Consider the following 14,837-nt stretch of genomic DNA (forward strand, 5'->3'; position numbering starts at 1 on the left):
GATTCCTTTCTCTCTGATCTTAACAGAGCTACGAACCATTTAAATAAATGGGTTAATGCTGGAGAGAGGAATTTCAAATGAACATGCTAAAAATGTGTGTCTGCACCAGATATTCTCTTGATATCAATATCACCACCACCCGCTCTTGCAATTGAACCCTGCGCCTCCTGCGGTCAGAACTGCACCTTTATTGCCCCAGGAGATAAGAGGATATTGTAGGTGTCAGCTGTGACTCAGTGGTAGCACTCTCGCCTCTGGTTTTGGTTCAAGTCCCACCTCAGAGACTTGAGCACATAATCTAGGTTAACAGACCAGTGCCATACTGAGAGAGAACTGCACAGTCGGAGGGCCAGTCTTTCAGGTGATACATTAAACCGAGAACCTGTCTACCTTCTCAGGTGGACATAAAAGATCCCTTGACACTATTTCGAAGAAGAGAGAGGGAAGTTCTTCTCGGTGTCCTAGCCAACATTCATCCTTCAACTAATATCACTAAAACAGAGTTTCTGGTCATTATTACATTGCTGTCTGTAGGGCCTTACTTGGCCCATTTCCTACATTACAATAGTGACTACAAATCAAAAATACTTCACTGGCTGTAAAGCACTTTTTGATGTCCTGAGGTTGTGAAAGGCGCTATATAAATGCAAGTATTTCTTTCTTTTTAAGAGATGGCTTTTGTTTCTTAAGAGTGGAAAGGAACAATATTGTTATTGCTCCGCTAAAAAGAGTATTGATTTTCCAAATTGATAAGCTAGATGCAAACAGATGCAGAATTTGATCCGTTAGAGCAGAATTAGATGATACAAGTACATTTTCGGGCCAAAGGATCCCTGGCAAAAGTGAGGCAGAGTGGGGTCTGGTAACTTCCACTCCTGACCCTGCCAGAGTGCCCAGATCAGGGCGGGGTCACACTATGAGTTCTAGTGACGGGCACCCTGAACACTATTGACATATCTTGAGTGCCCACTAGAAAAGATGGTGGGAAAAGCAGGGTTGGCCAGGATAATTTTGGAAACGCTGCCCATTCTACACCTCCCCTCCCAGCCACCCCCCCCACCACCCCCCACCCCCACAAGCCCACCCCCACCGCTTTATAAGATGATTGAAAGTAATCGTGCTGACTTTTGTATGGAGGTCCAGGACAGTATTCAGGTGGGCCTCACTTCTGCCACTGAGCAAACCCGCATCGCAGGTTTATCATGGCGTCCTGGTTACTCAGTGGTAGGGATTCCGGGGCTGAGGAGATTCCTAACATGGGAGTTCTTGCTCCTCAGTTCTGCTCCCTCTGATGTCATGGGACCTTGTCTGGGGCGAACTGAAGTTCCGCCTGCCCGCTTAAATTCCTGGACAACAGGATTCTATAAATGCGTCTTGAATAGAAATTAAGTTCTGATGCAGTTGTGAAGTTGAAATTGGGCTACAGTTTTAGGTAATGTAAAGGGTTGCCCAAATTATATCTGACCTATGACAAGGGAATAGTTGAGTACAATATAGAGATTCTCTGTATTGTACCCTACTAGCATTCTTTATCTTCACAACAAGAAATACACAACGCTTAATAATATAATATGGAAGCAAAAGGCCTAAGGGGGAAAAATTGGGCATCGCCCATCTTGGAGCGCTAATATCGGCCAGGTGCAAATTTTAGCGCCCGGCGCTAATTATTGCCTCCGACTGCAAAATTCGCCTCTATCGCCCCTTGGAGGTGATTTGAGCGCTACATCAGGCGCTGCACACCTCTCTTAAGGTGCTAACGACAGGGAGTGAGGCGCTACTTCAGAACGCTACCAAAGCTCAGGCGATGTCAGCTACCATGGAAGCCCCAGACAGACTGGCACTGTCCAGTTCTTAAAGGGGAGGGGCCATCTTGCTGGCTAGCCACACCCTGCTCACTACAGCCTTGAATCTCGGCCCGGCGATTCTAAAACAATTGTGTTGGAAGCACTAATGGATAGGCCCAGGGAAAGAGCTCGGCACTTAGAAACCTCAAAAGTGGTGCTGAGGGCCAAAACTCCTTAGGATAGCGTTAAATCTCTCCAGACGTCTCTCTCCCTCTCACCCTGCATGTACCAAAAATTTTGCCGACAAGAAAAGGCAGGAAGCACCTGCCTTTAAATAGCGCTCCCCCAGCCCCTTCCAAACTTGAAAACGTTCCCCTCTACATGTCGTTCCTAGTGGCAGGTGCTAAGGCAGGGGGCGCGACTCAATATCCGGTCCGAGGTGCTACCGGGGCGTTGCACGCTCGACTGACGTCACGACCTTTGGGCGCAGGAGATCGTGGCGGTAGTGTTTAGCACTGCCGCAAAACGACTGGTCCATTTCATGAGTGGCGCTAAAACCGCCGCGCTCGGACGCTAAGTTCCTAGCGCCCCATTAGCAACCCCCCTCCCCCGCCGAGGCACTAACGGGAGGCACTAACCAATCGAATTTTTCCCCCCTTACATTCCTCCTTTCAGGGCAGTACATAAAATAAGAATTTAATAAATGTTGGTCCTTTTGTTTAGGGAGAAGTTTGAAGAGCTGTATGGGGGAGAAATTCAGTATCGCCCCGTTTGGAGCGCTATTATTGGCGGTGCGCAAAGTTTAGCGCCTGGCGCTAATTATCGCCTCCGACTGCAAACTTGGCTTTTATCGCCCCTGGAGGTGATTGGAGCGCTAAATCAGGTGCTTCACACCTCTCTTAAGGTGCTCAGGCCGAGGAACGAGGTGCTACCTCACAGCGCTGGCGAAGCTCATGTGATTTCAGTCAGCAATGGAACACAGACACACTGGCACCATCCAATTCTTAAAGGGGAGTTCTGACGATTGGTCATTGACCTGAAATGTTCTGTTTTTATCTTAAAGGGGAGGGTTGATCTTGCTCTCCATCCACATCCTGCTCATTGCAGCCTTGAATCTCGGCCTGAATCTCGGCCTGGAGAGACCTGTACATCAAATCTGCTGGAAAGAACAATGGAGAGAACCAGGGAAAGAGCTCAGAGTGCAGACCCCATAGTCGCTTCTAAATCGATACAAGGAAGGGCAAATCAAAACCAACCTGCAAAGTGCTGCTCAGCACCCAAAACTCCTTCACACAGCATTGAATCTCTCCAGAAGTCTCTCTCTCTCTCAGTATGCGTGGTGCAAAAATGTCACCGACAAAAAAAGGCAGGAAGTGTTCGCCTTTAAATAGCGCTCCCCTCGTCCCTTTCTGACAGCATAACGCTCCCCTCAACCTGTCATTGCTAGCGGTAGGCGGTAAGGCAGGGGGCACCACTCAATTTCCGGTCTGGGGTGCTGCGCACTCGACTGACGTCACGATCTGCCGGCGCAGGAGATCGTGGCGGTATTGTTTAGCGCCGCCGCAAAATGTCCAGTCAATTTCGCGAGAGGCGCAGATATCGCCGCGCCCGGGTGCTAGTTGCTTTGCGCTCCACTTAGCGCCCTCTTAAGGTGCTAATGGGTGGTGCTACCAACTGAATTTTTCCCCCATTAAATCTTAAATCCTGAAGAATTAAACAGGCCTGCTGTAGGATTCGCAAAATTGGACTTTGGATTAATAAGGGTCAAATGGCAGAAGAGGCCATGATTTTAAAGACTGTTTTAAAAGAAGCCCAGAAAAAGGGGCATACAAAATGGCCGCCATACCATGTGACCGGCTTATTGGGACATTTTAAAATGGTTCCTGCGAATCCTCAGACAGCTTTGTGGATTCAACCCACAGTAAGTTCTGGAAGCCGTTTCTGAGAGAACGGAACCAGACCCACACATATACATATGGATTAGATGCAGATCCAGTCAAGATCGGCCTGGAGACAGAGGCCATCTAAATGTTGACCCAGACAAAAGGGGACAATTTCATATTCATGAGAACAGCACCAAGGACTAGATAACAAGGTCAGCAGGACATTAAAAACAATGAAGGTCATTCCAGACCAGAGATGGACCTTTACCGGCCATCCAAAAACATTTTAAAATATAATAACTACCCCGCTGTGCTCCCAGCCCGCCAAAAGTTAAACAAAGACGAACCTGATTTTGGGCAGGAAGGGAAAGCCTCTGAAGAAAAGGTATAATTGGAGGAGTCGGAGTTGGACAGTGACAGTTGGAGACAGTTACAGTGGCAGAGACACACGACCGGGTGGCAGTGGAACAAGAGGAGTTGGTTTGGGAGAAGATCAACGAACTCCTCTCCACCATCGGAGGAGGAAGAAGAATTAAGACAACATCAAGAAGGCCGTTCGAAGCTGGCGTCCCGCCCCGGGGAAAAACATCAGGAGATCATCGACCATCCCCGGGCCGTTGCCGAAACGAGAGGCCATCGACCCAACTTGGGAGAAGAAACAAAAAAATAAAACCCCGAGAGAAGAAACCTTCCAGCCACTCCGGCTCGGGAAGAGATGAAAATTAAACTGAAGGAACCTATATGAAGACCAGCCCAAGGCTCCTCTGACCAGGGTCAAGCCAACGATCCTCGACCCCGCCGACATCCAGGCCCGCCGGTGTCCAGCCGCCCCGACCCCCACCTCAGGAGAGAGGTGTGGCGCAGCTCACAGGGGTTCCACGAGGAGACGGGGCGCCTGAAGGGATCAAAACACAGACTCGATTTCAAAACCTGGTACTTCCTAGTGGGATTGGTGAGCATGTTTCTGGCCCTTCACAATCAGATCTAGATAGGTTTAAGGGGGTGGACTTAAGGGTACAATTAACATGAGTTGTTGTCCCTCGATGTTCTGTGTGTTTCCTTATTTCATGATGATCTTTGTAGAGTATAGGATGCCTGTATTTGCCTTAGTTAGTATTGTGTTGTTATGATTTGTTTGTGTTTTTCCCTCCCATGTACTCTCTTATCTGCTTGCATTTGATTTATTTTTTCTTATGCAATAAAATTTCATTTCGTTTCATCAAACTTGGTCTACAAGAGTTTTCTCTACATTGTAGTTCCTGCCCCTAAGTCCAGAGTGTAGAATCTAAGGGGCGAGTGGGTCGAACCACTCAAGGTTTTACTGTGCAAGAGAGAGAGGCCTCTAGAGAGAGAAACCTCTGTGATCTAAAACCCCTTACACTGCATCCAACAACTAAATGATGAAAATACTGGGACTTCAGAAGTAAATGTTTGAGTTTAAATTCATGCCGGGGGGACTGCAGTTCAAGAAAATATTTGTGTTTGTTAAAAATTCTAACAGATGCTTCAAAAGTTCTGAGGCAGTGGTGGGGAGAAGAAAAAAAGAGCCCTGGAGATTTAGGTTTTCCACTGAAAATATTGTCAAGACCTTCCACTGGTAATTAATTGATCTGCTTGTGCAAGTTTCTAATTCTCAGTATTGGGACACTTCAGCAGTAATTACAAACACAAACATGAGTACTGTGATTTGTTATTTACATGGCACAGCTCAATGCGCCATGCAGTCAAATTCTTTGTCTGATCACCCTGCCGAGATAATCAGACCTAGTTTGATTGTCAGAAGCAATTTTTGAAGTACATATTTTCATTTAAAGCCTCAGTAATCCTGTCAAACTGTGGGACGAGGAAGCCTTCGTATCATACTAATTTTTCATTTACGGTGTAATTGTATTTTTTAAAGAATTCAGTCAAATACTGACATAAATCCATTGTCTTGAACTGCGTGCCTCTATCAAATTCCTATAATTACCTAAACGCTATTCTCTTCAATGCTGCGGTCAACCAGTTAACTGTTGTGATGAACACTTGTACAAAACAGGTTCGCAAATTCATTAAAGGTCGTCGACCTGAAACGCTAACTCTGTTTCTCTCTCCACAGATGTTGCCTGTCCTGCTGAGTGTTTCCAGCATTTTCTGTTCTTATCCCCAATTTATTTATTTGAAACGGTTTGAAATAAAGTCTTTTGTTCAAGCTCTTTCGAGAAAATACAGGCTGAAAACGTGTTGTCACAAAAAGTGTGTGATGCCCTCATGCTTGATTTCAGTTTTATTCTTTCTTTATGCAAGAGAACAGTGCCTAAACTACATGAAATGTGCACTCAGCATAGTTGCGATCATTTTGAAAGAAGCTGATAGAAATCCATTGGTTTCACAGAGGTGTGAAGAATGGAATGTCAGAGTAATGTTCTTTTTGAACTAGTTTCAAGATTCTTTGTAATACATGATTAATGAAAAGGAATAACTTTATCTCGGCTTTTCCTTTTCTCCTTTTCTCTCTATCCTTCCCTGACTGCTCTCTCCTGTCGTCATGCCTCCTTTCATCTCTCCTCTCTCAGATCACTCTTCGACCTTTCTACTCTCCTGCTGCCATCCCAGGCTTGACTCCCTCTTAGATAAGCCTACAGCTTCCCTCTGTGCCTCTCTTGGCATCCTATTGAAGGACCCATCGAGGTACTCGTCGCTGCCTCCTTATGAGCAGCAACCCCAACTGTCCCATCCTACTCTCTCACCGACCTTCCTGCCCAGCGTGCCCACTGGGTGCTAACTGTGCCAATCTCCTCCCCGTCCATCTCATCCCCACCCCCCCCAGCGCTGACCCAGTGGACGCTGGCCGTAGGTCAGCCATCACCGACCCTCTCCGCATCTCCCTCCAGAATGCCCGTTCACTTGCGAACAAAGCCCTTGCCATCCATGAGCTTATCGTGGATGATTGCATCGACATCATGGCCCTGATGGAAACTTGGTTGAGGAGTGACGACACCTTACACTTAAATGAAGCCTCCCCGCCTGGCTATACCTTCCACCGCTTGCTCGGCTCAGACCGCCATGGTGACGGTGTGGCTCTCATCAACAAGTCACACCTTGGTCTGTCCCGCTACTCTTCCGGCACTTTCTCCTCCTTTGAGCATCTCACCTTCTTCCACCCCTCTCACCACTCATTTAAAATTCTCATTCTTGACCGCCCACCCAAGTACCATAAACATTTTATTACCGAGATATCTTCACTGCTTTCCTGCTTTCCTCCCTCAGCCCCTGCACCGAATGACTTCTCATCCTCGGTGATTTAAACCTCCATCTTAATTCATCACGCTCTCTCTCCTCTGAGTTCACTAGCCTCCTATCCTCCCTTAATCTCTCACTCCATGTAAACTCCCCAACTCATATTCACGGCCACCCCTCAACCTTGCCATCTCTGGTGGCCTCGCTACTCCCATACAGCTACAATGCTGGCATCTACCCGACAACGTGGAAAATTGCCCAGGTATGTCCTTTCCACAAAAAGCAGGACAAATAATGGGACTAAAAGATGACATGTCCCCTGGACCAGATGGCCTGCATCCCAGGGTCTTAAAAGAAGTGGCTGCAGAGATAGCGGATGCATTGGTTGCAATATACCAAAATTCCCTGGACTCTGGAGAGGTCCCAGCGGATTGGAAAACCGCAAATGTAACATCCCTATTTAAGAAAGGAGGGAGACAGAAAGCAGGATCTGTCATTGGGAAAATGCTAAAGTCCTTCATTAAGGAAGCAGTAACAGGGCATTTGGAAAATCATAATGCAGTCAAGCAGAGTCAGCATGGTTTTATGAAAGGGAAATCATGTTTAACAAATTTGCTGGGGTTCTTTGAGGATGTAACAAGCAGGGTGGATAAGGCTGAGCCAGTGGATGTGGTGTATTTGGATTTCCAGAAGGCATTCGATAAGGTGCCACATAAAAGGTATAGATAAAAGGCATAAGATAAGAGCTTGTGGAGTTGCAGGTAATATATTAGCATGGATAGAGAATTGGCTAACTAACAGAAAGCAGGGTCGGGATAAATGGGTTATTTTCCGGTTGGCAAACGGTAACTAGTGGGGTGCTAGAGGTGCTGGGGCCTCAACTATTTACAATCTACATTCATGACTTGGATGAAGGGACCGAGTGTAATGTAGGCAAGTTTGTGGGTGATACAAAGATGGGTGGGAAAGCAAGTTGTGCAGAGGACTCAATTTGCAAAGGAATATAGACAAGCTAAGTGAGTGGGCAAACATTTGGCTGATGGAGTATAATGTGGGAAAGTGCGAGGTTATCCACTTTGGCAGGAAAAAATAAAAGCAAATTACTATTTAAATGGAGAGAGATTACAAAATGCTACAGTTCAGAGGGACCTGGGGTTCCTTGTGCATGAAACACAAAAGGTTAGCATGCAGGTACAGCAAGTAATCAAAAAGGCAAATGGAATGTTGGCCTTTATTGCAAGGGGGTTGGATTATAAAAGCAGGTAAGTCCTGCTACAACTGTACAAGGTATTGGTGAAACCACACCTTGAGTACTGCGTACAGTTTTGATCTCCTTATATAGGGAAGGATATATTTGCATTGGAGGCAGCTCAGAGACAATTCACTAGGTTAATTCCAGAGATGAAAGGGTTTACTTATGGGGAAAGGTTGAGCAGGTTGGGCCTATACTCATTGGAATTTAGAAGAATGAGAGGTGATCTTATTGAAACATATAAGATACTGAGGGGGCTCGACAAGGTAGATGCAGAGAGGATGTTTCCCCTCGTGGGGAAATCTAGAACTCGGGGGCATAGTTTCAGAATAAAGGGTCGCCCTTTTAGAACTGAGATGAGGAGGAATTTCTTCTCTCAGAGGGTCGTAAATCTGTGGAATTCTCTGCCCCAGAGAGCCGTGGAGGCTGGGTCATTAAATACATTTAATGTGGAGATAGACAGATTTTTGCAAGATAAGGGAGTGAAGGGTTATGGGGAGCGGGCAGGGAAGTGGCTTTGAGCCCAAGATCAGCCATGATCTTATTGAATGGCGGAGCAGGCTCGAGGGGCCAAGTGGCCTATTCCTGCTCCTATTTCTTATGCTTTTATGTTCTAATCCAATCCAGTCAATTACCACCCCATTAGCCTACTCTCAATCATCAGCAAAGTGATGGAAGGTGTCATCGACAGTGCTATCAAGCGGCACTTACTCACCAATTACCTGCTCACCGATGCTCATATTGAGTTCCACCTGGACCACTCAGCTCCAGACCTCATTATAGCCTTGGTCCAAACATGGACAAAAGAGCTGAATTCCAGAGGCGAGGTGAGAGTGACTGCCCTTGACATCAAGGCAACATTTGTCCGAGTGTGGCATCAAGGAGCCCAAGTAAAACTGAAGTTCATGGGAATCAGGGGGAAAACTCTCCACTGGCTGGAGTCACACCTAGCACAAAGGAAGCTGGTTGTAGTTTTTGGAGGTCAATCATCTCAGCCCCAGGACATGGCTACAGGAGTTCCTCAGGGCAGTGTCCTAGGCCCAACCATCTTCAGCTGCTTCATCAATGACCTTCCCTCCATCATAAGGTCAGAAGTGCGAATGTTCGCAGATGATTGCACAGTGTTCAGTTCCATTCGCAACTCCTCAGATAATGAAGCAATCCATGCCCGAATGCAACAAGACCTGGATAACATTCAGGCTTGGGCTGATAAGTGGCAAGTAACATTCACGCCAAAAAGTGCCAAGCAATGACTATCTCCAACAAGCGAGAGTATAACCACTGCCCCTTGACATTCAACGACATTACATTCGCCAAATCCACCACCATCAACATCCTGGGGGTCACCATGGACCAGAAACTTAACTGGACCAGCCACATAAATACTGTGGCTAAAAGAACAGGTCAGAGACTGGGTATTCTGCAGCAAGTGTCTCACCTCCTGACTCCCCAAAGCCTTTCCACCATCTACAAGGCACAAGTAAGGAGTGTGATGGAATACTCTCCACTTGCCTGAATGAGTGCAGCTCGAACAACTCAAGAGACTCGACACCGTCCAGGACAAAGCAGCCCGCTTGATTGGCACCCCATCCACCACCTTAAGCATTCACTCCCTGCACAACCGGTGCAACATGGCTGCAGTTTCTACTGTCTACAAGATGCAACTCGCCAAGGCTTCTTCGGCAGCACCTCCTAAACCCGCGGCCTCAACCACCTAGGAGGACCACTGATGGGTGAGACTAGAACTAGGGGGCATAATCTTAGAATAAGGGGCTGCCGTTTCAAAACTGAGATGAGGAGAAACTTCTTCACTCAGAGGGTAGTAAATCTATGCAATTTGCTACCTCAGAGAGCTGTGGAAGCTGCGACATTAAATAAATTTTAAAAGGAGATAGACAGCTTCCTAGCTGATAAGGGAATTAGGGGTTACGGGGAGCGTCAGGGAAGTGGACGTGAGTCTAGGTTCGGATCAGCCATGATCTTATTGAATGGCGGAGCAGGCCCGAGGGGCTGTATGGCCTACTCCTGCTCTTACTTCTAATGTTTATGTTCTTATGACAAGGGCAGCAGGTGCATGGGAACACCAGCACCTCCAAGTTCCCCTCCAAGTTACACACCATCCTGACTTGGAAATGTATCGCCGTTCCTTCATCATCACTGGGTCAAAATCCTGGAACTCCCTCCCTAACAGCACTGTGGGAGTGCCATCACCACACGGATTGCAGCAGTTTAAGAAGGCGGCTCACCACCACCTTCGCAAGGGCAATTAGGGATGGCCAATAAATGCTGGCCTTCCCACATCCCAGGAACGAAGAAAAATAAATGTACATTGATGACACTTAGCTCTACCTCTCTACCACTTCTCTCGGCCCCTCTACAGTGTTTAAATTGTCAGACTGCTTGTCCGACATCCAGTTCTGGCTGAGCAGAAATTTTCTCCAATTAAATATTGGGAAGACCAAAGCCATTGTTTTCGGTTGCCGCCACAAACTCCATTCCCGAGCCACTGACTCCATCCCTCTCCCTAACATCTGTCTGAGGCTGAACCACACTGTTCACAACCTTGGTGTCACATTTGACCCTGAAATGAGCTTCCCACCACATATCTGCGGCATAACTTAGACCGCCTAATTCCACCTCTGTAACATCCCCTGTCTCTGCCGTTGCCTCAGCTCATCTGCTGCTGAAACCCTCATCCATGCCTTTGTTACCTCTAGACTTGACTATTCTAACGCACTCCTGACTGGCCTCCCACATTCTACCCTACGTAAACTTGAAGTCATCTAAAACTCAGCTGCCCGTGTTCTAATTTGCACCAAGTCCCATCACCCCTGTGCTCGCTGACCTACATTGGCTCCCGGTTAAACAATGCCTCGATTTCAAAATTCTCATCCTTGTTTTCAAATCCCTCCATGGCCTCGCCCCTCCCTATCTCTGTAATCTCCTTCAGCCCCACAACCACCCCCCCCCCCATCCCCGCCACACCCCGAGATATCTGCGCTCCTCTAATTCTGCCCTTTTGAACATCCCTGATTATAATCGCTCAACCATTGGCGGCCGTGCCTTCTCTTGATTAGGCCCTAAGCTCTGGAATTCCCTGCCTAAACCTGTCCACGTCTCTACCTCTCTTTCCTCCTTTAAGACACTCCTTAAAATTAACCTCTTCGTGCCCTAATTTCTCCTTATGTGACTCGGTGTCAAATTTGTTGTCTTATAATACTCTTGTGAAGCGCCTTGGGACATTTTACTACGTTAAATGTGCTATATAAATACAAGTTGTTGTTGTTGTTGCTGTTAATACAGCAGCGTATACTGGAGCTCACGGAAATGTCCTCTTCTGCTAACAAAACTTCCATTTCATTTGGCCTCTGCCTGAAGGAGACTGCAATGCATCAACTTCAATATTGTTAAGGGAATATCTCTAACTTGAATTTTCAAACTGAGCTAAAACATTCAAACTCACTGAAGTGAGAGGGCGTCTTTGACTGATCATATTTTATCACCACAGTCAGGATGGTATACTAACACTTTTGATCTGAGTGGAGGTGCATTGGCAAGGAAACAGCAAATGAGGGAGTGGAACATATACTACATAGGGGTTTGATTTATACTCCTGGGCGGGAATGCGGGCTAATGACCCTGTGCAAGAGCTGTATCAAGGAGGCTCAGCTCCCGGTCTGGCAATGCCTCGGTTTTAAAGTCCTTATCCTTGTTTACAAATCCCTCCATGGGCCCAACCCTCCCTATCTCAGTAACTTCCTCCAGCCCTACAACCCTCCGTGATTTCTGATCTCTTGTGCATCCCTGATTTTCATCGCTGCACTATTGGCGGCTGTGCCTTCAGCTGCCTAGGCCCTCAACTCTGAAATTCCCTCCCTAAACCTTTCCACCTCTCTACCTCGCTCTCCTCCTAAGGTGGACCTTAAAACCTAGCTCTTTGACCAAGCTTTTGGTCACCTGCCCTAATATCTCCTTACGTGTCTCGGAGTCAAATTTTGTTTGATAAAGTTCCTGTGAAGCGCCTTGGGATGTTTTACTACATTAAAGGGGCTACATAAATGCAAGCTGTTGTTGTTGACTGTTAAAAACTGGACCAGGAAAGATATTTAACACATTGTGCTGCAAATTGCACAATACAGTCTGAAATTTTAAATGAGTCTGAAAATCTTTTCATTATAGCAATCAGGCTATCTAAATTCCAAAAGGTCAATACTATAATTTGATAACCCATTGGAAGAAGAAAGAATACTGGAAATGTCAGGATGTTAGTAGATCAGCATTGAGACCCGCCATGAAGCAAATATATGGAGAGAACCACAGTGTTTGCTATGACTCAGTGACAGCACTCTCATCTTTGAGCTAGAAGGCTGTGGGTTCAAGTTCCACATCTGAGCACAAAATCTAGGCTAACACTCCAGAGCAATACTGAGGGAGTGCTGTTCTATCGGGGGAGCTGTCTTTCGGAAGGTAAAACCCTAACCCTAACCGCCCCCCGCCTCCCCTTCTGCCATCTCAGCTGGATGTAAAATTCTACATGATACATCCCTTTGCCCTCTGCTGTTCATATTAAATGTACAGGGTTCCTTGAATTTAAAAGAATTTAGCTATTTGCATATTGCCTTTATGCTTCTATCGACCAGAATCATTCTATGCTGCTCTTGGCTTGAAGAAATATGTATGACAATCCCATCCATTTGCATCCCCAATTAATGTCAAAGACACACACAGATTCTCAAACAACAGATCTGAATACACCCTAAGGAAAACTATTATCAATAAATTACCCCTCACTGAAAATTCAAAATCCTTAGAGATTACAGATGATGACAGCTCATTTGATGTTTCTCAAGGTATAACAGATTTTTGTTCTTATGCTGGTTATAACTGATTATATACAATCTGACAAAAAACAAAGTAACAGGGCTTGAAATTCGGCTCCTTTGTGCCTGCCGTTAGCGCCTCCTTTAACTGAAGGGCATGGGCGTTGAAACGCGACCGCGCTCTATGGAGCCTCCGCGGAGCGTTGTCGATCGCGCCCCGACATCGCCTCGGTTACCGTCCCACCAGGAAGTGGAGTGCCCGAGATTGCGCTCCACTTCCTGTGCGGGGTGGTAAGCTGAATTTAGCGGCCGGGGCGATGCTTCCACGTCGGGCGCTAAATGTCCGGCCTTAACTCGGTTACCGCCCCCGAACGGGGCGTAACCGAATTTCGCACCCTGTCTTTTATACTACACTGTAATAGACAGAATACAACTGATGTAGCCAATAAATATTCACTTTGTTTATGCTACGAATATACTGACAGCATGAGACATCAGATATATTGTGCAAACTGTTGTGTATGTAACCGTTTACCTTTAAGGGAACTATAGAATGTAACCGTTCGCCTTTAAGAGCACTACTTTAGGGTGGCACTATCTATTGGCTCATGTATACTGTAATACCGATAGTGACCACACCAGTATATAAGGGTTGTGATACGTTAACTAGGGCAGAATCGCCCGAGCCTCTGAATAGTAAAGACGTGTTTTATTTTGTTAACAGTGGAGTCTGTGATTATTTATAATACAACCCACAGACTTAACATTGGCGACGAGTCAGGATTCGAACCCTGCGGCAGTTGTTCCACGGCGGCTTCGTCCGAAGACAGGACGTTGAAGAGAGGTTTCAATCCTCACCAGTCTGGAACCGACAGGCTGGAAGCGACAGGCATTAGGACCCTGAAGCCTCCATAACCTCGTGGGTAAGCCGCAGCATTGGCTGCAAAGACAGGGCGATCGCAATCCCTGATAAGAGCCGTGGTGAAACGCGCGAGCGGGTAAGCCAGAGCCCGGGAGGGAGCGAGCAAGAGCCGCGCGAGCGGGTGAGCCAGAGGCCGGGGGCCGCTTTCAAGTGCGAGGCGCAGCCGGGCCATCGATCGCATCCGCTGATAAGGCCCGCACTCGGCCTGAAAGTCAGCGTCGGGGAACGGGTGATAACCGCCATTGAAGTGGGCGGAGAGCGCCGAGAAGCGCGGGAAAACCGCCATCGAAGTGGGCGGGGAGAGCGAGAAGCGCGGGAAAGCCGCCATTTTTCGCGGGGAAACCGCTGAAGAAGAAGGAAGAAGCGGGAAACCGCCATCTTGGAAATTATTAAGAATTTCAGGAAAGTAATAAGATTTTTCAGAAAGGCTGGTGTGTTCTCAAGAAGAGAGGGAAAATAAGTATAAGTACAGCAATACTTGTGGTGTTCTCAAGAAGAGAGAAGAAAATTAATAATAAGTAAAGTAATACTTGTACTGTACTCGAAAAGAGAAGAAGATGCCTAAGCGAGGAAATATTAATGATTTTAATGCTGAAATAGAAGACAGGGCCACGTATGGGGAACGCATAGGAATATATTGCGTAGACATATACGACAAGGCAATAACTTTGTTCAATTCGATGGGAGCAAAAACATACGGGCTTTTGAAACATCTAATAGCACCAGTTAAACCAGTGGACCAGACCTTCGAAGAGATCGTAGCAGTGCTGAAGGATCACTTGAACCCCACACCGTTGATACTGGCTGAACGATTTAAATTTTATGCCAGAACCCAGAGGCAAGATGAAAGCAATGCGGAATACTTAGTCGAACTGCGTAAGCTAGCGAAATACTGCCAGCTTGGAGGGAATTTGACAGAGGCGCTGCGGGACAAGTTCGTATGCGGCTTGGCCAAAG

This window comes from Somniosus microcephalus, chromosome 1, assembly GCF_052327205.1.
Source record: "Somniosus microcephalus isolate GS21.2 chromosome 1, FLI_Smic_1.0, whole genome shotgun sequence".
Lineage (NCBI taxonomy): Eukaryota > Metazoa > Chordata > Chondrichthyes > Squaliformes > Somniosidae > Somniosus > Somniosus microcephalus.